The sequence below is a fragment of the Arachis duranensis genome, chromosome 5 (genome assembly GCF_000817695.3).
Source record: "Arachis duranensis cultivar V14167 chromosome 5, aradu.V14167.gnm2.J7QH, whole genome shotgun sequence".
NCBI classification, from domain to species: Eukaryota; Viridiplantae; Streptophyta; class Magnoliopsida; order Fabales; family Fabaceae; genus Arachis; species Arachis duranensis.
The window spans coordinates 40264444-40291267 of record NC_029776.3 but is presented as its reverse complement, the minus strand read 5'-3'; positions in this window follow the sequence as shown (position 1 = coordinate 40291267).

The window sequence follows — 26824 nt, the reverse complement described above, 5'->3', positions numbered from 1 at the left end:
CAATTGATGCTAGGGAGGAAAGTGCACACCTTCCAAGGCATATTCCATATGAAGACTTGGATGGGATAGAGAAAAAATTGAGTTTCCTTGGTGATGAAGATCAAGCATCAAGTCTTAGTGGTGAAGAATCCTTTGAGCATGAAGAACCTTCTCCAGTTGGATTTGAAAGCGTTGAGGAGGTAAATTTTTCTCACCCTCCTTATTATGATTTGCGTAAAGGAAAAGGTTTTGATAAAATTGTTGAACAAAGGATTGAGATTAAGAGATCTTGTGAAGAGGTGGAAGTCCCTAGAAATAGAAGAACGAGGGTTGGTTATGCTTTGTCAAGTTCTTTGGAAGCATCTTTGCCTAGGTTGCCATCTACACCTTCATTTGAGTGGGTGAAATTCATTTCTATTAGCTTTATTATCCCACTTGAATATGGCTTGCTTGAAACGGATGGTCAACTTAGGGAGCTTTGTGGGATGAAGCGTAAAAGAAAAATGTTTTGTGGTTGGCGTTGCAAATCAAGGCTCATTATGGTTGATACTTCAAGAGTTGAATACAAAGGTTGGAGTAGTGCTCAACTAGATGGGTCTAGGAGGATTGTTGGCCACTATATTGAGAATTCATCTTGCTTACCACCCGGATGGACTAATAATGATGATCAACCTCAAGGCGGGTGTGAAAACAAAGTGTGGGATCCCGGATTACATGAAGAGAACCAACTTTGGGAGCCCCAAGCTTGTGAAGAACTCCATCAAGACTTGGCTCAATCCATAAGAAATCTTGGGGCACAATGGAGAACCAAGCATTGGTGGAAGTTCCAAGATGAATACAAGCACAAGCCACCTTGATGAGGAGCTCCCCATAAGTCCAACTTAAGGACAATAAACAAAAGTGCTAGGTGGGAGACAACCTACCATGGTAAAATCCTTTCATTTTCTCTTTTGTACATATTGGTAAAAGTAGTTTAAATTCATGTTTTGATTAGTTTGTTGAGTTTAATTAGCATTTTATCATGTTAAATAAGGTTTTAGGGTGTTTTGGTAGCTGCTTGGAGGTTTAGAATGCTTGGATTGGTGCAAAAACATAGAGAAAAATTTTGAAAAAAAAAACAGAGCACCATCCATGCGTACGCGCACTTCACGCGTACGCGTGCATCAAGCATTTTCGACCATCCACGCGCGCGCGCCATGCGTGCGTACGCGTGGATTGAGAAGTTCCGCCTTCCATACATTTTCCAGAGAGTTATGCCTACGCCACGCCAACGTTATGCCTTCGGCACAACCCCACCCACACGCACGTGCACACGCCGCGTATGCGCCACTCTCAAAATAAACCATCTACGCGCGCGCAGCATGCGCGCGTACGCGCGGATTTCCTTCCTTCACCACATTTCTTTTCTTCTCCTCTTTCCATTTCTTTCCTTCTCCTCTCTTCTTCCCTTCTTCTACCCCTCATCCAACACTTCCAAACACTATTGATAACCATTTATTTTAGTTAGTTAATTAGTTAGTTGGTTATTTAATTAGTTAGTTTTAGTTTAATTTTCCTTTTATTTTCTCTCTTTTCATTATAAGTGCTGGATTATTAACTTTGTTTACTATGCATTACTGCCTCCTTATTACCTAAATGCTATTTTAGCATGAATGTTTTTTTTAGATAATCTTTGTTGGATTCTATGATTGAGGTTATATTTTGCTACTTGGTTTTGAGTTTTTCATGCTTACCTTTTGAAAAATACCAAGTGATGAGAATTGCCTTCGAGCTTATAACTCTTTTGAATTGCATGTTGTAGCTAGTCATCATGTGATTTGAATCCTTTTCCTCGATTAGGCAACCTCTTGATAGATGATGTTGTGCATTTACCTTAATGCATTGTATTTCATGATCATATGCATCCATAGGCTTTAGCTTGAATGCTTTTATGCTTCTTCAATGCTTGTTTTACCTTACAAGTTTACTTAGAGCATCTTAAGCACACTAGGATAAGTGACGTGCATGCTTCTTTTGTGACATAGCTTTTTATGCTAATGTGTGTTCTAAACCGCGCAATTTAGAATTCACACACTTATTTGTCATTAATGTCACACTAATCAACCACTTAATTCTAGTGATTTACCTCACTCCAACAATATATGCTTCCTTGCTTTTGTATTGTCTCATCTTATGGTGTTATATTTTTTGTTTTTCATGATGAATTCACCACAAGCAATAACGGAAGCGAGACAAAGAACACGCAGCATCGGTTGACCTACCAGCTGAAGGTAGCAACCCGGAGATTCGCCGTACCCCCTTGCTCATCTTTGAGTGCACCGAGAACGGTGCAAACTTTTAAGTGTGGGGAGTTCATCCGACCGGTCGGCGATTTTGGGTGACAAATTTCTAATCTCAACACTTTTGTATTTCATTTTAGGATTTTAGGATTGTTACTTTCATTTTTCTATTTTTGCATATATATACACAATAAGCTTAGTCAAAATAATGAAATTTTTCAAGAATTCTATCTATAGGGCACCAATTGATTTGAGTGAAAACTTTTCATAGAACTTGCTTGAATTATATATATTGTGGAACATGAATTTTTGAGCTAAGAACACAAGCAAGTGAGATTTGAGCCTAATGATGTGGTTACATCTTATAACCACTTATTTTCCTTCTTGTGTGCATTATTCTCTTTCTATGATTGTAATCCTTGATTTGTTTGATTCTTTATGTCCAATATTTTATGTATTCATGCATTTATATGATTGAGGCCATCATTTCATTTAACTCACTTACCCAAATGGCCTTACCTTTTATCGTCCATTGTTAGCAAATTTGAGCTTACGCTTAACCCACTTGTTCTAATTTTAGCACATTACAAGCCTTAGAGTGGAAAACAATAAAAGTCCTTAATTTGGATCTTTGATTAGCTTAGGCTAGTGTGTGTGAGTATCATTCAAGTATGGGAATCTTGGGACATTGGGTGAATAAAAGGGTAGTTTTGTATTTCTATTGAAAATATTAGGAATTGGGTACATACTCATGTATTGATCAAATGTAAAACCTTATGCATTGATGCTCTTGTATATAAAAAAAATTGAGAAGAACAAAAGAAAAAAAACAAAAAAAAGAAAAAAATAAAATAAATAGAAAAAAGAAAGAAAAAAAGAAGAAAAAGAAAAGAATAAAAAGGGGACAAAATGCCCTAAAGTAAAGTCCAATAAGGGTCAATGCATAAGTGTTATGAAATAAAAAGGAAATACATGAATATGTGAAAAAGTGAGTAGAATGGGTAGTTAGGTTAGAACTTAATTATATAGGATGTCATAGGCTAGGTGGGAAGTTTAATCTTATCAAAGTTTCAAATTTCAAGCTCACTTGACCAAATATGCATCCTTACCTTGACCCTAGTCCCATTACAACCAAAGAAAAGACCTCATGATACTTGTATGCATGCATGAAATATATGTCGATTGTTAGAAGAAAAATAAATCTTGGAAAGCATGATTAGGAGAGAATTGAGAGAATCAACCCTAAACACTTGAGCGAATAGAGAGCAAACACTACCGGTGAGGGTTCGATTGCTCAATTACATGTTTCCACCTACAATCATCACTCTTCATGCAAGTTTGTAAAAATATTTAATAGCTCAATTCAATTGTGGATTAGACTTGCTAGTCCTTAGCCCTTGTGGATATATGATTCTTGGGAAATGATTTATTTTGACCAAGCAATTGCATTCATCTAGATAGTTGCATATAGGTAGATTGCATTTAATTAGTTTCCATTGAATAAATGCCATACCCTTACTTCATTCTTGGTTTAAGCATGAGGACATGCTTGGTTTAAGTGTGGGGAGGTTGATAAACCCCGTTTTGACGGTTTATCTTGTATTGATTTTAAGAGATTTTATCACCTTTTACCCACATTTATTCAATGAAATAGCATGATTTTGTATATTCTCCTTTAATTGTGCTTAAGAGTGAAAACATGCTTTTTAGGACTTAAAATAGCTAAATATAATTCACCTTGATTCCATTAGATGCCTTGATATGTTTGTTAAGTGATTTCAGATTTAGGAGGCAAAGATTGGATTAAGGGAATGGAGAAAAAGCATGAAAAGTTGGAGAACCCATGAAGAAATGAAGGAATCGCAAAAGCTGTCAAGCCGACCTCTTCGTACTTAATCGACCATAACTTGAGCTACAGAGGTCCAAATGATGCCGTTTTAGTTGGGTTGGAAAGCTAACATCCAGGGCTTTAAAATGATATAAGACTTGCCATAGTTGCTATACGTATAAGGACGTGTACACGCACTGTACGTGTACGCGCCGTTGGTGCACGTGATTCACTTCATGCAAACTCGTGGCTAGCGAATTCACAAGCCTTGTGGGCCCAATCCAACTCATTTCTGATCCTATTTAAGCCAAAGATTGAAGAGGGATGGACATGTTAGTTACCATTAGTTTAGTTTAGCTTAGTTTTAGTAGTGAGAGTTAGTTTGTAGAGAGAGAAGCTCTCTCTTCTCTCTAGAATTAGGATTAGATTTAGTTCTTAGATCTAGGTTTTCATTCATTCTTTCTTATACTTCTACCTCTCAATTCCTTGTTGTTACATTCATCTTCCTCTATTCTTTTGTTGTAATTTCCTTTATGTTGTTCTTGTATTTTGTTGTAGATCTACTTTTGTCCCTTCCTTTCTCTTTCAATTCAATTCAAGGTAAATCATAATAATTGTGTTCCTTTTGATTTGTTGTTGCTAATTCTTGGCAATAATTGTTGTTAGATTTTGTTCTTGTTGTTGATTTACTATGCTTTTCTTTTATGCCTTCCAAGTGTTTGATGAATCGCTTGGTTGGACTTTAGAGTAGAATTTTATACTCTTGGCTTGGAAAGGTAACTTAGGACCTCTTGAGTTACTAATGTCCAAGTGATTGATGATTGGGAGCCATTGACTCTAGTTCTCACTAATTGAATTAGTGAAGAGTTAGGACCTATGGACTTGGATTGATGTATCTCATTCAACTTTCCTTTACCATTAGTTTGAGGATGATTTAGTGAGATTAATCCTTGCCAATTCTCATATTGTGGTTAGTGATTAGGATAGAGATCTTTGACCACCAACCCTTGCCAAGACCTTTTTAGCCATTAGTTTACTTTTTTCCATTTATCTTTCATGTTTCTTATTAAAACCCCAAAAATAACTCACAACCAATAACAAGACACTTTATTGTAATTTCTAGGGAGAACGACCCGATGTTCAATACTTCGGTTTATAAATTTTAGGGGTTTGTACTAGTGACAAACAACTTTTTGTATGAAAGGATTATTGATTGGTTTATAAACTATACTTGCAACGAGAATTCATTTGTGAAATTCTATACCATCAAAAAGCCAATCATCATAGAGACTTCAGCTTGCCCATTTGTCTATGGATGATATGGAGTGGTTACCCTGTGGCTAACTCCATATCAAACCAAAGCAGAGTAAAGCTGTTTATTGCAGAAATGAGTGCCCCCATCACTGATTAATACTCTAGGGGTACCAAATCTGCTGAAGATGTGTTTCTGAAAGAATTTCAGCATTGTCTTAGTGTCATTAGTGGGTGTTGCAATAGCTTCCACCCATTTGGATACATAATTCACTGCCACCAGGATATAAGTGTTTGAGTATGATGGTGCGAAAGGCCCCATGAAGGCAATACCCCATACATCAAACAACTCAATCTCCAAGATCCCTTGTTGAGGCATGGCATAACTGTGAGGCAGATTGCCAGATCTTTGGCAACTGTCATAATTAAGTACAAACACTTGGGAGTCTTTATAGAGAGTAGGCCAGTAGAAGCCGCATTAGAGGACTTTTGTGGCTGTTCGCTCACTTCCAAAATGTCCTCCATACTGTGATTCGTGGCAGTGCCAGAGGATCTTCTGTGCTTCTTCTTTAGGCACACATCTACGGATTACTCCGTCTATACATCTCTTGAAGAGATATGGTTCATCCCAAAGATAGTACTTTGCATCCGTGATCAATTTCTTTGATTGCTGGCTACTGTAATCTTTGGGTATGAATCTCACTGCCTTGTAGTTTGCAATGTCTGCAAACCATGGCACTTCCTGGATGGCAAAGAGTTGCTCATCCAGAAAGTTTTCAGAGATCTCAGTAAGAGGGAAGGACGCCCCTTCTACTGGTTCTATTCGAGACAGGTGATCTTCTACTTGATTCTCTGTCCCTTTTCTGTCTCTTATTTCTATATCAAACTCTTGCAGAAGCAACACCCATCTTATAAGTTGGGTTTTGAATCCTGCTTTGTGAGTAGGTATTAAGAGCAGCATGGTCAGTGTACACAACCACTTTTGATCCTACTAAGTAAGATCTGAACCTGTCAATGGCGTAAACCACTACAAGTAACTCTTTTTCTGTGGTCGTGTAGTTCTTCTGTGCGTTATTTAAAACACGACTGGCATAGTAAATGACATGCAGAAGCTTGTCATGCCTTTGTCCCAACACTACACCAATGGCATGGTCACTGGCATCACACATCAGTTCAAAAGGTAATGTCCAATCTGGTACAGAGATGACTGGTGCGGTGACCAGCTTAGCTTTCAGAGTCTCAAATGCCTGCAGACACTCCTTATCAAAGATAAATGGCGTGTCAGCAGCTAGCAGATTACTCAAAGATTTGGCGATTTTTGAAAAATCTTTTATAAACCTCCTATAGAATCCTGCATGCCCTAGAAAGCTTCTGATTGCCTTAACATTGGCAGGTGGTGGTAATTTTTCAATTACCTCTATCTTAGCTTGATCCACCTCTATTCCCTTGTTCAAAATTTTGTGCCCAAGGACAATTCCTTCAGTCACCATAAAGTGACATTTTTCCTAGTTTAAAACCAGGTTAGTCTCTTGGCACCTCTTTAGAACAAGTGTTAAATGGTCAAGAAAGGAGTTGAATGAGTCTCCAAATATTGAAAAGTCATCCATGAAGACTCCAGAAATTTTTCCACCATATCAGAGAAAATAGAGAGCATGCACCTTTGAAAGGTTGCAGGTGCATTGCACAGACCAAATGGCATCCTTCTGTATACAAACACACCGAATGGACATGTGAATGTTGTTTTCTCCTGATCTTGGGGATCTACTGGAATTTGATTATAGCCTGAATATCCATCCAGGAAGCAGTAGTATTCATGACCTGCTAGTCTTTCTAGCATTTGGTCTACAAAGGGTAAAGGAAAATGATCCTTTCTGGTAGCTCTATTGAGCCTTCTATAATCAATACACATACGCCACCCTATAACGGTTCTTGTAGGAACCAGTTCATTTTTTTCATTATAAACCACTGTCATGCCGCCTTTCCTAGGGACGACTTGGACAGGGCTTACCCAGGGGCTATCAGAAATAGAATAAATAATCCCAGCCTCTAGTAATTTAGTGACCTCCTTTTGCACCACTTCCTTCATGGTTGGATTCAGCCGCCTTTGTGGTTGAACCACTGGCTTAGGTCACCCTTCAATAGGATCTTGTGCATGCATCTGGCTGGGCTAATGCCCTTAAGATCACTGATGGACCACCTAAGAGCTGCCTTGCGTGTCCTTAGCCCTTGAATTGGTGCTTCCTTTTCCTGTGGCTCTAAGGTAGAGCTTATGATTACAGGAAAGGTATCACCTTCTCCTAGAAATACATATTTCAGGGATGGTGGTAATGGTTTGAGCTCGGGTTTGGGAGGTTTCTCCTCTTTCTGAGGGATTTTCAGAGGTTCTATTATTCTCTCTGGTTCCTCCAAATCAGCCTGAGCATATTTAAAGATATCCTCTAGCTCTGATTCGAGACTCTTAGTCATATTGACCTCTTTTACCAGAGAGTCAATGATATCAATGCTCATGCAGTCATTTTGGGTGTCTCGATGTTGCATGGCTTTGACAACATTCAACTTAAACTCGTCCTCGTTGACTCTCAGGGTTACTTCCCCTTTTTGGACGTCAATGAGGGTTCGTCCAGTTGCTAGGAAAGGTCTTCCTAGAATGAGAGTTGCACTCTTGTGCTTCTCCATTTCCAACACCACAAAGTCAGTGGAAAAGGCAAATGGCCCAACCCTGACAATCATGTCTTCAATCACGCCTGATGGATATTTAATGGAGCCATCAGCAAGTTGAAGACATATCCGGGTTGGTTTGACTTCTTCAGTCAAACCAAGCTTTTTGATAGTAGATGCAGGTATTAGGTTGATACTTGCCCCAAGATCACATGGGGCTTGCTTGGTACAAGTACCCTCTAGTGTGCATGGTATCATAAAGCTTTCGGGATCCTTAAGCTTCTCAGGTAAGCTTTTCAGAATGACTGCACTGCATTCTTCAGTAAGGTAAACTTTTTTAGTTTCCCTCCAATCCTTCTTATGACTTAAGATTTCTTTCATGAACTTAGCATAAGAGGGTATTTACTCAAGTGCCTCTGCAAACGGAATCATTATTTCAAGAGTCCTGAGATAGTCTGCAAAGCGGGCAAATTGCTTATCCTGTTCCGCTTGGTGGAGTTTCTGAGGATAAGGCATTTTGGCTTTGTATTCATCAACCTTAGTTGCTGTAGGTTTATTGCCTACAGATGTGGGTTGAGAAGCCTTTTTAGAGGGGTTGCTATCAGCACTTGTATGTGTCTGATCTCCCACTGGCATTTGAATGCCAGGGGTGGAAGCTGGAGTGGCGTTAGACGCCAACTCCTTACCTGTTTCTGGCGTCTGAACGCCAGAACTGTGCTTCCTTTGGGCGTTCAATGCCAATTCCTTGCTTGTTTCTGGTGTTAAACGCCAGGACTGAGCATGGGTTGGGCTTTCAATGCCAGCTTCCCACCCATTTTCTGGCGTTTGAGCACCAGAATTATTCCTCTCTGGGCCCTAACTGTCCTTAGAGGGATTTTTGGTAGCAGTCTGTTCATTTCTTGGCCTCCTGCTACTTTGAAGTGAGGTATTTAATGTTTTCCCACTTCTTAATTAAACTGCTTGGCACTCTTCTGTTATTTGTTTTGATAACTGTTCTTCCGTTTGCTTCAACTGTATTTCCATATTTATATTAGCCATTCTTGTTTCTTGTAGTATCTCCTTGAATTCGGCTAGCTATTTTGTTAGAAAATCCAGCTACTGATTGAATTCAGTAACTAGTTCTGTAGGACTGAGTTCAGCAGTTATTGTTTTAGCCTCTTCGTTGATGGAAGGTTCACTGCTTAGGTACAGATGCTGATTTCTGGCAACTGTATCAATAAGCTCTTGAGCTTATTCTATTATCTTTCTCATGTGTATAGATCCACCAGCTGAGTGGTCTAGAGAAATCTGAGCTCTTTCTGTAAGCCTATAGTAGAAGATGTCTAACTACACCCATTCTGAAAACATTTCAGAGGGGCATTTTATTAGCATCTCTCTGTATCTCTCCCAGGCATCATAAAAGGATTCATTATCTCCTTGTTTAAAGCCTTGGATGCTCCGCCTTAGCTGTGTCATCCATTTTGGAGGGAAGTATTGATTCAGGATTTTTCTGACAACTGTTTCTATGTTTTTATGCTAGCCTTAGATTGGTTATTTAACCACCTTTTAGCTTGGTCTTTTACAGCAAATGGAAACAGTAATAATCTGTAGACATCATCATCTACTTCTTTATCATGTACTGTGTCAGCAATTTGTAAAAATTGTGCCAGAAACTCTGTAGGTTCCTCCTGAGGAAGACCGGAATACTGGCAACTTTGCTGCATCATGCTGATGAGCTGAGGATTCAACTCAAAATTACTAACTCCAATGGAGGGTATACAGATACTACTCCCATATGAAGCAGTAGAGGGGTTAGCATATGACCACAGAGTCTTTCTGGACTGTTCATTTCCACTTATGTCCATGATGAAGAAAAGGGAAATGATGTAGAATTATTTTAATTATTTTATTATATAAGAAGAATAATTTTTGAAATAATAAAATGAAATAAAATAAAAATTAAAATAAAAAATAATTTTGAAAATATTTTGTGAGAAATTTCGAAAAAGTGAGGAGAGAGAAAGTGGTTAGAATATTTTTTTGAAAAAGTAAATATTAAAAGGATAAAATTTGAAAAATTTTAAAATTGAAATCTGAAAATTTTAGAAACAAAATTCGAAATAATTGCTTTAAAGTAGTTAGAAGAGATATAATTTTTTTTTAAATTTTGAATTTTATGATGAAAGAGAAAAACACACAAAAGACTTAAAATTTTTAGATCTAATGGTCCTTATTTTCAAAAATTTTGGAGGGAAAACCCCAAGGAACACCAAACTTAAAAATTTTAAGATCAAAACACAAAGAAGACTCAAGAACACTTTGAAGACTCACAAGAACAACAAGAACAAAAGAAAGAACACCAAACTTAAAATTTTTAGAAAACCACAATAAAATTTTTGAAAATTAAAGAAAGATTAACAAGAAAACACCAAACTTAAAGTTTGGCACAAGATTCAATTAAAGAAAAAATATTTATGAAAAAGATTTTAAAAAAAAGATACCCAATTACCAAGAACATAAACCAATGCTCTAGCCAATTGAGCTATAAATGTAACGTGTTTTAAAGAGGTATTTTTAATAAATAAAAATATTTTTTTTGAAAACTAATATTTTGAAAATGCACAAGAAAAACAAGAAAACACAGACAACAGGAAAAACCAAAGATCAAACAAGAAAAATTGACAAGAACAATTTGAAGATCAAGGAAAAATAAAGAGCATGCAATTCGAAAATTGAAAGAGAAAGACAAGCATGCAATTGACACCAAACTTAGAACATGACACTAAACTCATAAAAAGAATAACGAAAATTCAATTAAAAAAAGAAAAAAATTAATATTTTTTTTGAAAAATTTTTAAAAAGGATAATAAAGGATGCAATTCTAGTAAAAAAAAAAGATAAATTTTTCCTAATCTAAGCAACAAGATTCACCATCAGTTGTTCAAACTCAAATAATCCCCGTCAACGGCGCCAAAAACTTGGTGCACGAAAATTGCAATCACACTTTTGCAATTCGCACAACTAACCAGCAAGTGCAGTGGGTCGTCCAAGTAATACCTTACGTGAGTAAGGGTCGAATCCCACGGAGATTGTTGGTTTGAAGCAAGCTATGATTATCTTATTATTCTTAGTCAGGATACCAACAACAGTGTTTTTTAAGTTCAATTGTAGAAAGTGAAAGGGCATAAAATAAATAATTGTTACTCAATAATGGAGAATATGTTGGAGTTTTGGAGATGCTTTGTCTTCTGAATTTCTGTAACATAATGCTTCCTCACTTTCATAAATGCAAGACTCTTTCCATGGCAAGCTGTATGTAGGGTGTCACCGTTGTCAATGGCTACTTCCCATCCTCTCAGTGAAAATGGTCCAAATGCTCTGTCACAGTACGGCTAATCATTTGTTGGTTCTCGATCATGTCGAAAAAAGTGAAAATGGTGTCACTCGCGAGTTTGAAGTTCGTCACAGTCATCCAATCCCAGAATCCTACTCGAAATACCACAGACAAGGTTTAGACTTTCCGGATCCTCATGAATGCCGCCAATAATTCTAGCTTATACCACGAAGATTCTGATTAAGGAATCTAAGAGATACTCATTCAATCTAATGTAGAACGGAGGTGGTTGTCAGGCACACGTTCATGGATTGAGGAAGGTGATGAGTGTCACGGATCATCACCTTCTTCATAGTGAAGCGCGAATGAACATCTTAGATAGGAACAAGCATGTTTGAATGGAAAGCAAAAATAATTGCATTAATTCATCGAGACGATGCAGAGCTCCTCACCCCCAACAATGGAGTTTAGAGACTCATGCCATCCAAGAGTATAAAATTCAGATTGAAAAATGTCATGAGATCCAAAATAAGTCTCTAAAAGTTGTTTAAATACTAAACTAGTATCCTAGGTTTACAGAAAATGAGTAAACTGAGATGGATAGTGCAGAAATCTACTTATGGGGCCCACTTGGTGTGTGCTGGGGCTAAGACTTAAGCTTCTCACATGTCTGGGCTATTTTTGGAGTTGAATGCCAGGTTGTAACCTGTTTCTTGCGTTGAACTCCAACTTGCAACCTGTTTCTGGCGCTGAACGCCAGACTGCAACATCGAACTGGCGTTAAACACCAGTTTACGTCATCTATCTTCACATGAAGTATGGACTATTGTATATTTCTGGAAAGCCCTGGATGTCTACTTTCCATCCCAATTGAGAGCGCGCCAATTGGACTCCTGTAGCTAGAAAAAAATTCATTCCGAGTGCAGGGAGCTCAGAATCCAACAGCATCAGCAGTCCTTTTTCAACCTAAATAAGATTTTGCTCAGCTCCCTCAATTTCAGCCAGAAAATACCTGAAATTATAGAAAAGCACACAAACTCATAGTAAAGTCCAGAAATATAAATTTTGCCTAAAAACTAATAAAAAAATATACTAAAACTAACTTAAACACACTAAAATCTACATGAAATTATCCCAAAAAAGTGTATAAAATATCCGCTCATCACCGGCAAAGACATGAGTAGTATAGATCAAGCATTCAATGTCCAAGATTACCAAGCCTTTCAAACTAACAATATGTGTGTATGGAAAATTATAAATAATTAATAAAATATAAAAAGGGTTTTGTGATAAACAGGCATGAAAGTAGGATAACAGAAAAGTAGTGTGTGATGCCATACGGCCTTTTTCACAAACACTTAGCATGCATGGTAAATAAGTTATTGAAAGTATTAAATTGAACATGCAAGCAACCCTATAAAAAATAATATATAATTGTCAAACAATTCCTTAATAATCCACAAGCAAAATAATGACCAAAATAAATTTTCAATACCAATTAAAAGAAAAAGAAAGAAAAGAAAAAGAAGGGAAAGAAAAGATTTAGATTTGGGGAAGAAAAGATAAGATAGTTGGCGGTGATTTGGATAAGCTGTGCGACACAGGTGACGCGGATGTGTGGAGCACGCATTCGCGCAGTGTGCGGTGTTTTCAAGTGACGCGAATGCGTAGGGCACGTAGACGCGTAACTCGATTTGTGCTAGTGGCGCGAGAGCAGCCTCGCGTACGCACAACTCTCTGTTTAAATGCATTTTTTTGCCAAAAATCTGGGGTGACACGTTCGCGTGGGTGACACGATCGCGTGAATGGCCCCATTCCAGCCTAACATTCTGCCATCCACCAATTTATGTCGATTTTACAGGGCCACGCGTTCGCGTGGGTGACGCGGACGCATGGGAGGCTCTTTTTTAGAATGACGCGGACGCTTTATTGATGCGGTCGTGTGGATCAATTTGTGCCAAAAGCACGCTTCCAGCCACGCTTTCGCATGACTCTCTGTTCAATTTTGTTTTCTTCCCAACGCGCATATGACGCGGACGCGTCGGCGACGCTGTCGCGTCACGTGCCCCCTATTTTTATATAATAATGCATTATGCAGAATGCAATGCCAATATGAATGCTATGCAAGATTCCAGGTTTAAGCAGAACTCAAGAACAAACTAAAAAATTAAAACTAAAAAAGGAATGATCATACCATGGTGGGTTGTCTCCCAATTAGCACTTTTAGTTAAAGTCCTTATGTTGGACATTTGGTGAGCTCCCTGTTATGGTGGCTTGTGCTTGAATTCATCCAAAAATCTCCACCAATGTTTGGAATTCTAGTAGCCTCTGGGATCCCAAACTACGCACAGAAAGTCTTCAAGTAAGTTAAAGCAAGTGATAAGGCCCCAAGAGTGTTGATTGCCAGAATGAATTTCGGGGTCCCAAACCTTGCTTTTGTACCCGTCTTCTTGTTGATCATTATGATTACATCCGGGTAGCAAGCAATCTGAATTCTCACTAAAGTGGCCAAACAACTTTCTAGACCCATTCAGTTGAGCTTTACACCAACCTTTGCATTTAAACTTAAAGCTTCCAACCATAATGAACATTGCAGGACAATTCTTACCACTGACCATCTTCCTCTTACTCTTAATGCCACAAAGAGCTCTAAGTTGACCATCCGTCTCCAGTAGCCCATATTCAAGTGGAATTAGAAAGCTAAGGGATATGAATTTTACCCACTTGAATGTTGTGAAGGATGATGGCAACTTAATGGGAGGGGTTTCTAATGAGCTTGCAAGCTCCACTCCTTTGTGTTCTTCTTTGAAAACTACCACCTCTTTGCAAGCTTCTTCAATATCAACCTCTTTCTCTTGGTAGCTTTCTTCCAATTCAGTTTATTCTTCATTGCTCACCAAGGGCATGGGAGGTTGTGCCTCTTCTTCTTGAATCTCCATCTCTTGATCAACCTTTTCCAAGTCTTCGACCATGATATGCCTTGGAGGTTGTACACCCTCTTCAACATCAAATTCAAATGTCTTGGAAGGATGTTCTATGATTTGAATTTCCGATGGAGGTTCCGCATTTCCTAAGTCTTCAACCACTTCCTCTTCTTCAGCTATTACGGTTTCCTCCACTTGTTCCAATACAAAGGTATGTTCCTCATTGTCCATTGGAGTTTCTAGTGTCTACTTTATGCTACGCTCTTTTATTGATTCTCCACATGTAGTCATGGGAGCACTTTGAGTGTATGAGCGCCAATCGACTTATCGCTTGATTTAGCTGATATAGAGTTGCATAAAATCGATCCGCTGATTCCTTGAGATGATCCCTTGATTCTTGTTCTGCTTGGATTGCATGATTAGGATCATATGGCTTTTGGGTAGATGGATATGGACATGGTGTATATGGAGGTGGTGGTTCCTGGGAGTAATTGGGTTGAAATTAGGGTGGTTCTAGATATGGTTCATATGGCTCATAAGGTGGTTGGTATGGAGGATAAAGGTTAGGATCATATGAGGGTGTTTGGTGGTAAGGGGCTTGTGAGTATGGTGGTCCAAAGTCATGTTGAGGAGGGGGTTCATAGGCATATGGTGGTGGTTGTTGATAATCAAAAGAGTGCTCACCATAGCCATTACCTTGATATGCATCATAGAACGGTTGTTGATAGTCCATTGGAGGTGGTTGTTGCCATGAGGGTTGATCAAATCCTTGTGGCTCCTCCCATCTTTGATTGTCCCATCCTTGATGCAAGTTGTCATTATAATCTCCTCTTCCTGCAACATAATTGTCCCATCCTTGATGCAAGTTGTCATTATAGTCTCCTCTTCAGGTCGTGTTCCTCTGTTTGGGCCCTTTATTGGGCTTTTCTGGTAGTTTGGCCGAGCTCTTTGACAAGAGGTCGGATTGTCCTGACCTGAAGAGGTCGGTCGCTTTGTTGGTAAAACATCCCGGGTCGGACAGCTCGACCCACGGTATGAACAGATATAATTTTTGAAAAAAAAGATTAGATAAGATTTTGAAAAAGATATGATTTTTGAAAAAGATTTGAATTTTGAAATTTAAAACTAAGATAAGATAAGATAAAAATTTTAAAATAAAAATCTGAATTTTTTTTGTAATTTTCAAAAAAATATCAATCAAAAAGCAAATATTTACAATAACCAATAATAAGGCACACGTTTGCAATTCCCTGGCAACGGCGCCATTTTGACGAATCGGATTTCCTATCGGTAAAGAATTTCACAAATATAATCACGTTGTAAGTATAGCTTCTAAACCAACAAACAATCCTTTCGTACAAACATTTGGTTGTCACAAGTAACAAACCCAATAAAATTTATAAATCGAAGTATTCAAACCTCGGGTCGTCTTCTCAAGGAATTGCAGGGAAGTATGATTTATTATTGGTTATGGAAAATAGTATTTTTGGGTTTTTGAAAGGTTGAATGAGAAAAATAGATTGCAGGGAATTAAATCAATAGCTAAGAAAAACTCTTGGCGAAGTATGAAAATTGGAAGTCCTATCCTAGTCATCCTTATCAATGATGATGAGAGTTATATTTTTGCTCCCGCTAAGTCAACCTCTAACTATGATGGTAAGTGAAGTGGATAAATCAATTTAACACCTAAAGTCCTAGTCAACTCCTGAGGAAAGACTAGAGTTATAGGAATCTAAATTAATCAGCAAAGATATCAATTATCAATCACGATGAGTTTGACAACTCAAGAGTTACCAATTAATCAACCAAAACCAAGAATGTAGAAAGCTAAATTAAAATCATATATCTGAAAATACCTCAAATTATATTAGTTAAAAAAATCCTAACATGAAAAGTTCATAAGCCAATTTGGCAACATAAATCAAATAAAAGCATTAGAGTATCTAAAAAAATCGAAGAGAAACATAAATTAAAGGAACATTGAACCTGTGATGAAGAAGTAGAAATCCTAATCCTAAAACTAAGAGAAATCCTAATTCCTAAATCCTAAGAGAGAGGAGAGAACCTCTCTCTCTAAAAACTACATCTAAATTATAAAAAGTGAATTATGAGTCTTCTATGTTGTGTTCCTCCACTTTGCAGCCTTTAATCTGTGTTTCTGGGCTTGAAACTGGGCCGGAAATAGCCCAGGATTCGCTGGTTGCGAAATCTGCCACGCTGATTTTCGTCACTGCGACGCGTCCGCGTGGAGCACACGTTCGCGTCACCTAGCTTTATGTCCACTATAACAAATTATATATCAAATCAAAGCCCCGGACGTTAGATTTTCAACACAACTGGAACCGCCTCATTTGGATCTCTATAGCTCAAGTTATGACTGTTTGAATGAGAAGAGGTCAGGTTAACAACTTTGGCAATTCCTTCAGTTTCTTGTATTCCTTCCACTTTTGCATGCTTCCTTTCCATCCTCTAAGCCATTCCTGCCCTGTAAACTCTGAAATCACTTAACACACATATCAAGGCATTAAATGGTAATAAGAGATGATTAAAATACACAAATTAAAGACTCTAGGAAGCAAGTTTTCAATCATAGAACAAATTCTAGAAGGAATTACCATGCAAATAGTATGAATAAGTGTGCAAAGGCTTGATAAAAACCACTCAATTGAGCACAAGATAAACTATAAAATAGTGGTTTATTATTCCTCCTTATCACCATACCAGCTGCCGCGGCCACCCATTGCCACTGACGCACAACAGTCCACCACCACCAACCAATTCCTTCCCTCTCAGCCGTTTCTCATCCTGTCGTTGCACCTAGGGCAAAACCTAGTGCTTCTCTGTTCTACACCGTCATCCCTCTGAGTTCTTCATTCTTCACAGTGCCTTAGTTCCACCTTCTCAGTCCCACTTCTGCACCAGTACCTCCATTTCTGGGTCGACACTGCTCCTATTTTCCTTCCTATACCATTTCTGCTTTTGCTTCTCCCAGGTTTCCCCATGTTCTTCCCCTATTTCTATTCTGTTTTGTATTTAATTTTCTTTTAATTAATTATGTTTTGTTAATATTAGTTGATTAGGTTCTGTTTAATTAGGTTAGTTAGAATTGTATGTGGTTAGGTAGTTTTAGGATGTGGTTAGTGGATTTAGGTCTGATTTTTTTTTACTGTTTATCACTGTCTGAAATGGCTGATTGTAAAACTGCTTTGTTGATGTTCATGATGTTGCTATTCCATGCTTTCACATGCTATTATTTGATATTGTATTGATCAATGCTGTTGCTTTAATGTTATTTGTTCACAAATTGTTTGCTCACTGCAACCCTGTGTACTTGTCACGCATTGATGCTCATTAAATTGTTGATTATACCTGCTGCTGTTTTGTCGCATTTTAAACTAAATCACTTGATTTAGGATGCTTAATTGTCTGAATTCATGTTGAATACTTGTGATTGGTTGTTAAATTCAAGGATCAGAATGCTACCCGGTTGTTAATTGTCACTTTTTTCTTGTTGGTGGCTGGTTTTGAAACAAAAAATTCCTACTACTGAGTCCTTATTTCAAATTGACTTTCATTCTTGGATTGAGATATGTGTAGTTGTTTAAATTTTATTACTTGTAATTGAGTGCTGAATTCAATGAAGAAATGCTGACTGTATCTATTGCTTTTGAGAATTATTGTTGATTTGGTGCTACGTTTCAAGTCATTATTTTTGTTCATTCTTTAAAGAAGGAATGCTGCCATGCTGATTCAAGCTATTTTGTTTTGCTTAAGGTTTTCTAAATCATATGGAATCACTGTTGGTTATACATATTTGATTTATTTTGGATTCATATGAGTGTTTCGCTACTGTTTGTTTATCCGAGAACATCCAATTTACTGCCAGAATGTTGCCAAAATTTTTCAAAATTTCCCTATTGTTAACTTGCAACTTAGGAATTGAACTTGGCACTCTTTGATTTGAGATTCATTTGGCTTATACCAAGTTTAATTCATAAGTTGATTTGGTCAGCATTTCTATTTTTATCTTGGTTCCCTTTCATGTGCATTGATGATTGACAGAATCAAGGAACTATTTGACGGATTTTTGTGTCAATTAGGACCTTGATTGACCAAATCATTTTGAACCTCTTCTATGTTTTAAATCACGCAAGTTAGGTCCAATTTCTATCCTTCATGGTCATATATCAGATGTATTTCTAATAGACCATGGAAGTTGTCTTCCTAAACCTTAAAGTGGCCTAATCCTGTTCCTTTTGACTGAGGTTCTTTTAAGTTGTAATTATTGGTGCACTTTCACTCATGTTGCCTTTTTCATTATCCAGTTTCCATTAGGTTACATGAGTACACTCTTAATCTTTCAACACCAATTTGTTACAAACTTAGTGACAAAAAACATTGATGATGACTTGCTTTTCTATTCTATGCTTTTGTGCATTTCATATTTCATCATCAATGTCTTGCATCATCCCCATGAACGTGAGTGTGCTTGTTTCCTATACTTTGTGAATTTCTCTTGGTTAAATTCCATAATTGTCATGCCACTAATATTTGACTCAATTTTCTGACTTTTGACTTAGTTGACTCTCTAACTCTTGTTTTTAGTTTTTCAAATTAACTCTTTCATATTCTTTTGGGCATGATGATTATTGTTGCTTAACAAACAAGCATCTTACTATTATTGCATGAGTTTTTAGTTTGTATTCTAATTGATATCTGGATTCTATTTTCTTGCATTCTAAGAGTTTATTTCTTTAACTCACTTCATGAATGTTTCTCAATATCCTTCTGTGCCTGTTTTCTGTCTGTTGCTTATATCCTTGTTGTTCCACTCCTCTGCTTTGCTTAATATGTTGTATCCTGTGATTTTTGTTTTTCAAGATATCTGACAGAGGGAAGGGGAAAGCAAAGGTTACCTCCAGAAAGAGGTAGAGATCTCAATCTTCCACTGATTTCGGGACTTTAGGTTATGCTCAGATACATCTCTTTGACAATGATAAGGTAGATCAGCTCCTGCCTGCTGCCGACTCAGAGAGGTTTCCAAATCTATATTGTGAGCTTCGCTTTCTGCTCTTTAAGCAGCAACACCTCCACCTGGAGAAGAAGCTAGAGATCCCCTCTAATCTGAGGCGGTTTATTGAGCCTCGGATTAAGAAAAGGGGCTGGACTTTCATTGACAGGGAGCTAGCCAGAGTGAACGAGTCCTGGGTCTATGAGTTTTACTGCAACTTCTTTAGCGCGACCCTTGACGCAGTTCAGGTGAGGGGCAAATAGACTATGGTGACAGAGGCTGATATTGAGGAGGCACTCCACTATCAGCCCAAGGTCAGTGACAAGGATGCTTAACAGAGGACTGAGGCGGAGACACATTGCCTGACCTATGATTATGATGCATTAAGGAGTGTGATTGCTCACCTGGATGCCCCTTGGGAGATGGATGCCAACAAATTGAAACCCAAGGAGATGAAATTTGAATATTTGATGAAGGAGGCCAAGGTATGGCAGCAGATTCTTGCTCACTATGTCATGCCTACCTCCCACTTCACTGAGATCCCGGTGGACATGATACTTCTAATTGGGTGCATTATTGAGGGGAAGGAGTTGTACCTTCCCTGGCTTATTAGAAAGTTTATGTGGCGAGCACATGTCAAAGGCACACTCCCATTCCCTAGTTTGGTCACAGAGATGGCTTGCTGGGCTGGAGTCCCATCGCTTACAGATGATCAGTCGCCACCCGCAGTCGACAAAAAGGAGAAGACTATACCGTGTGGGACTTGGGTGAGCGACATACCAGGAGCCTCGTATCGAGCTCGAGCTTCTACAGCAGCAACACTTGGGCAGTCCTCTTCTTCAACTGCAGCCGGACCATCCACAGCACCAGCTACATCCACCAGGCCAGCACCACTACCATCAGCACCCCAGCCAACTCACCGACTTGTCTAGTACCTCATAGAGCACATGGATCAGAGTGAGCATCGCCACCAGCGACGTTGTCAGTGCCTGAGTCGAATGCTTGCATCACTGGGAGCCGAAATGCTCTCTGATTCTGACACTCCTTCCGACCAGTCTCAGGCGGAGGAGGAGGATCGGAAAGAGGAGGCTTAGCATGCAGAGGCACCTACATAGACTCAGACTCCCATAGAGACACTACAGGCTCATGTGGAGCCATAGCCATAGCCGGAGCCACAACCACAGCCTCGGCCAGATGCAGACGTTGACCCTATCACCCAGTCTCAGTCGTAGCATCAAGGACGATGCTTTCTTCTAAGTGTGGGAAGGTCACTGTCGTGGACGGGATTTCTATTTTAGTGACCATTTTAGACATTCTTATTTTATTCTCACTTTATTTTGTCTTATTTTTAGTATTTTCACTTTACTTTATTGCACTTTTTGGATTATTGTATATATTAGTTATTTTGGATACTTTTGTTTTAGCTTGTTGCATTTTGCACTTTGGTTTGTATATATCTTTAGATTTTTAGTTGGATTTGCACTTTTAGTTGATAGTATATATATAAAAAAGGGAGTTAAACTAAGGAATTTTTACCTTTCTCAATCACAACATTACATTTAGGATACATATAATAAGCTTAGTCAAAATAATAAAATTTTTCAAAGAAATTTATCTATAGGGCACCCCAATTAATTGAATTTTATTTTTGGTCTTAGAACTTTGCTCTAACTATATATTGTGGATCATGTTTTTGAGCTAATAACACAAGCATGTGAGATTTGAGCCTAATTGTGTGGTTACATCATATAACCACTTATTTTCCTTCTTGTGTGTGATTATTCTCTTTCTATGATTGTAATCTTTGATTTGTTTAATTCTATATGTCCATTATTTTGTGTATACATGCATTTATATGATTGAGGGCATTGTTTCATTAGCTCACTTACCCCAAATAGCCTACCTTTATCTTCCATTGTTAGCCAATTTTGAGCCTATGCTTAACCCATTTGTTCCTAATTTTAGCACATTACAAGCTTTAAGTGAAAAACAATAAATGTCCCTTGTTTGGATATTTGATTAGCTTAGGCTAGTGAGAGTGCTTATCATTCAAGTTTAGGAGAGTTGGGAACATTGGTTGGGATAAAAGAGTGTTTTTGTATTTTTGTCAAAATTTTGGGAATTGGGTGCATACTCTATGTATTCATCGTGTTTAAACCATTTGCATTGACATTCTTGTATATGTTTTATCTTGAAAATAAAAATAATAGAAAAAGAAAGAAAAAGAAAAGTAATAAAAAAGGGATAAAATACCCCAAAGTAAAGTTCAATAATATCAATGCATATGGGATGTGAATTGAAAGAGAATGCATGAGTGTGTGAAAAGTGAAGAATGGGTAGTTAGGTTAGCTTTCAAATTGTATAGGTTGTCATAGGTTAGGTGAGAAGTCTAAGTTAATCAAAGATTCAAATTCTAGCTCATTTGACCATATGCATCCTTACCTTGACCCTAGCCCCATTACAACCTATGAATAAGACCTCATGATATTTGTATGCATGTATGAAATAATTGTTGATTGTTAGATGAAAAACAAATATTGGAAAGCATGATTAGGAGAGAATTGAGTCAATCAACCCTATACACTTGAGTGTCTAGAGCGGATATACATCTAGAGAAGGGTCGATTGCTCAATTACATGTTTTCACCATGATCATCCCTTTTCTTGCAAGTTTGTAAATCTTTTTAATAATTCAATATAATTGTGGGTTTGATTTGATCGCTATTGCTTTAGCCCTTATGCTTATATATGTGTTCTTGGGAATTGATTTATTTTTACCAAGTAATTGCATTCATTTAGATAGTTGTATTTTGATAGGTTGCGTATAGTTTATTTACATTGAATAAATGATGATACCCTTTGTCTCTTTCTTGATTTTAGCACGAGGATATGCTTAGTTTAAGTGGGGGGAGGTTTGATAAACCCAAATTTTGTGGTTTATCTTGTGCTTAATTTAGGGAATTTTAGCAACTTTTCTCACATTTATTCAAAGAAATAGCATGGTTTTGTAAGTCTCTCTTAATTTGTGCTTAAGTGTAAAAACATGCTTTTTAGGCCTTTAATTTGATAGTTTTTAATTCACCTTTGATTCCACTAGATGCCTTGATGTGTTTGTTAGTGAATTTAGGTTGAAAAGGCTAGGAATGGATCAAAGGAATGAAGAGAAAAGCATGCAAAGTGGAGAACTCATGGAAAAACAAGGATTTGGAGTGTATTCATCGACGCGCACACGTGACAGACGCGCAAGCGTGGAGATGAAGTCGTCAGGCGACGCGTACGCATGAGAAGAAAATGCCAGACGACTCGTATGTGTGACCCATGTGTATGCGTCATAGCTCGCACGTGACCTCATTAAAGTTAAAATGCTGGGGGTAATTTCTGAGCTTCCTAGGGCCAAATCCAACTGATTCTAAGGACTATTTCATGCAAAATTGAAGATTGCACAAGAGGGGAGCACTTAGTATGGCTTAGATATCATGTAGTTAGTTTTCTAGAGAGAGAAGCTCCTTCTTCTCTCTAGAATTAGGGTTCTTAGGTCAATTGTATCATAGATCTAGGTTTTAATCTCTTGTTTTCATCTTGTTTCCTTTACAATTTCTTGTTCCTACATCTTCATTCTCTTAGTTTGTAGTTTTAATTTCCCTTTGATGTCACTTTTATGCTTATTGATGAACTATTGTTAGATTTGGCTTACATTTAATGCAATTGATATTTCCTTTAAGTTTTTATGGTTAATTGCTTTGTTTATTGTTTCTTGCTTGCAATGGGTAGTTCTTAGATTTTATATTTCTTGCAATTTAATATGCTTTCCTTTTATGCCTTCCAAGTGTTTGACAAAATGGTTGGTTGGATGTTAAAGTAGCTTTTTGAGCATTCTTGGCTTGGAAAGATATTTTAGGAAATCTTGAGTCATTAATACCCAATTTAGATTGGTGGTCTAGAGTTGTTAGTTAATATTATTCCCATTAACTCTAATCTCTTGCTAATTCAATTAGTGAGTTGATTAGGATTTTTGGGTTGAGATTAACTATTCTTATTTGACTTTCTCTCGCGTGAAAATAACATTGTACCTTCTTCTATTGTTAGAGTCGACTAAATAGCATAAATTCTTGTTAATCAATGTTTTGATTAGTGACCGATGCCAGGGCATTTTGGCCAGTTTCACTGACCATTTCTTTACTGTTTTTAGGTAATTTCATGCATTTTCTTAGGAAATAAGTTAGTTTTGGGCAAATATTCACTCAGACCTTGATTCAAGTATACATTGTGCATTTTACATTATTTCATGAGGATTTTGCATGATTTTAATGACAAAATTGTATATTGTATTACCCATGACTTGGACTAGAACTTTGATGCACTCTATTGCTTGATTTCAGGACCAAAAGGAAGCAAGGAATGGAAGGTAACTTGCAAAGATAAGGAGAAAAGTAATTGCTAAAAAAACACTCTCAAAAGCCATCAACACCCACGTTAAAGAGTCACGTTAACTAAGTTAACGTGAACTCTAACGTGGAGAAGAGAAGTTGAGCCAACGTTAGTGACACTTAACATTGTCACTAACGTTGGCAATTGCTCACAAATGGCAACGTTAGAAGCCACGTTAACCTAGTTAACGTGGCCTCTAACGTTAAAGGGGGAAGAGAAGCCAATGTTAGTGACACTCAACATTGTCACTAACGTTGGCCTAAGGTGCAAAGAGCCACGTTAACTCTCACGTTAACTTGGTTAACGTGGGAGCTAACGTAAGAGATGGAGAGTTGTCGATAACGTTAGTGACATTCAACATTGTCACTAATGTTGGAGCAACCACACAACCCCCAAGAGCCACGTTAACCTCCACGTTAACTTGGTTAACATGGAAGCTAACGATGAGGAATGAAGAATGAGCCAACGTTAGTGACACTCAACATTGTCACTAACGTTGGGATGGCTAAGAATGGCCACGTTAGAAGTCACGTTAACCTAGTTAACGTGGACTCTAACGTGAGACCTAGGGGCACACTTGAACGTTAGTGACAATGTTGAGTGTCACTAACGGTCTCGAAGGTTGGCAAAAGCCACGTTAGAAGCCACGTTAACCTAGTTAACGTGAGCTTTAACGTGAAGCAAGAAGGGGCACACTTGAACGTTAGTGACAATGTTGAGTGTCACTAACGTTAGATCCAGAGGCCCAAGACTTGGAGAGCTAACTAGAAGCTGAGAAGAGTAGTATATATAGGAGTAGTTTTGAAATAGAGAGGAGTTTTTTTGGGGGAGGAGCTAGGAGAGAGAACTACCCTTGTATTTTTACTTTCTCTGCACTTCTAGCTTTATGATGTATTCTCCATCTTTGATTTTGATTTCTAGAGCTATGAACAACTAAACCCCTTTCATTGGGTTAGGGAGCTCTGTTGTAATTTGATGGATCAATACTAATTTTCTTCTTCTTCTTCTATCTTTCCTTTTGATTTTACTTGAAAGCTTTTGATCTTCATCCAATTGGATAGTGATCTTGGAAAAGAAGCTATTCAAACATATATCTCTTCGGATCATTGAAAGAGGAATGAAGAGATTAGCTAGAAATGCTTTCTCATGCTGGACCAAATTGAGTGTGGATGGGTATGTGGCTATAACCCTCTAAGCATTTGATTTGGGAAATGCATGTGGTATAATCAGTGACACACTTCATCTCTTCTCATGAGCAATTGACCAAGGAATTGGCTATTGATCAAGATTTGAGAGATTGAATTGCAAGAAATTGTGATTCAGTCACTTAAGATTGCCAAGGAGATCAATGAGTGCATTGATTGAGGAAGAGATGAAAATGAAGTTGATCCGGAGAATGCAACATCTCCTAAGCCCAATGAATTCCCCATTTCTGATCTTACCCATTCTCTTTATTTACTGCAATTTACTTTTATGAGCAATTCCCCCATTCCCATTTACAATTCTGCTATTTACTTTCAGTTATTTACTTTCTCGCAATTTTAATTTCTGCAACTATCAACTATATTCATGGGTTTGCTCAACTAGATAATTCCTCTAATTAAAGTTGCTTGATCAATCAATCCATGTGGGATTCGACCTCACTCTATTGTGAGTTTTTACTTGACGACAAATTCGATACACTTGCCGAATGGGAATTTGTTGAGAGACAAGTTTTACCCCGATCAGTGACTAGGTGATCGGAGCAGGAATTGCATCGAAAAAGAAATTCTCAATGAAGTTGCGTTGCAAGTATAGCTCTACCAACAACAATCCTCGAGGATCAAATTTAGAAGGAATTGGTTGTCACAAGTTCAACCCCAATAAAGTAACCATAGTATTCAAACCTCGGGTCGTCTCACAAGGAATAGGCAAACATGTGCTTCAACATTGGTTAGAAATCCGGGGTTGTAAGTCATGAGCGAGAAAGTAAACTAGGAATCTTAGCAAACAAGTAATCTTAAAGTGCAAAGAGCTAATTCAACTAACTATGCAAGATGTGAGCAATTTCAAACTAAGAAGGCAACATTCAATTTAATTCTACTCTCAACTAAACAATAATTATAACTAAGGCAACGCAAAAAAGATTTTGGGTTTTCCAAATAAGAATGATAAAAATAACTCTTGGCTAGACATGGGAATTGGGGTCACTATCCTTGTCTAATAATCATATCTTGACAATTATGAGGAGCCAAACTCATTAAATCTACTTCTATACTTGAATAAGTTAAATGGTTTGGTCAACATCCACCCATAAGGTCTAACCTCACTACTAATTAACCTAGTAGTAGGCTAGTGTCAATGGCTATCAAATTGAACACTAAGGGCTCCCAAATCATCAAATCCATTAGACCCAATGACTCAAGTTTACCCAATTCGATTGGCCTAAGCCAAGAGTAAAAAGAACTACTCCATAATCAAGGTAAACAATTCATCAAACACATGGTAAGCATTAACAAAAGACATGTTCAAATTGCAATTGAATTGAAATTAATAAATACTCACTTACAAATATCAACTTACAATCACTCAAATAACACAATTAATCATAGAAATCATCAATGTAACATCAACAAGTCAAGATTCACAACATTCATGCAATGGGTATAAAGTGAAAATTGACAAGAATCCATAAACTAACACAAGATCTAAGCAAAATTATACTAAGGAATTCAAATTAAACAATCAAAACTAGTAATTAACAAGATCCAATTCAGAGTTAACAAGGGAAGATCAAATTAAAGCTAGATCTAGAGAAGAACAAGGGTTTCTCTCTCTAGAAGCACAAAGAACCAAAAAAACTAGAAAATGTGTCTTAGTGTAAAAATGATTGATCCCCCCTTCTCCCTAGCATCCTTAGGTCTTTTTCCATGCAGAAACAACTTGAAATTGGGCCTAATCAACCCCAGAAATTGCCAGGCACGATTTCGTTTAATGAGGTCACGTGCAGCTTCCCGCGCATGCGCGCAATGCGTGTGTGCGCGCCGATTGCTTTCGTGATCTACGCGTGCGCACCAAGTGCGCGTGCGCGTCGGTTAGAATTCTTTGGCCTGCGCGGATGCGTCCATCCTTGCGCGCCACTTCCAGCTATCCTCATCCACGCGTGCGCGTGATG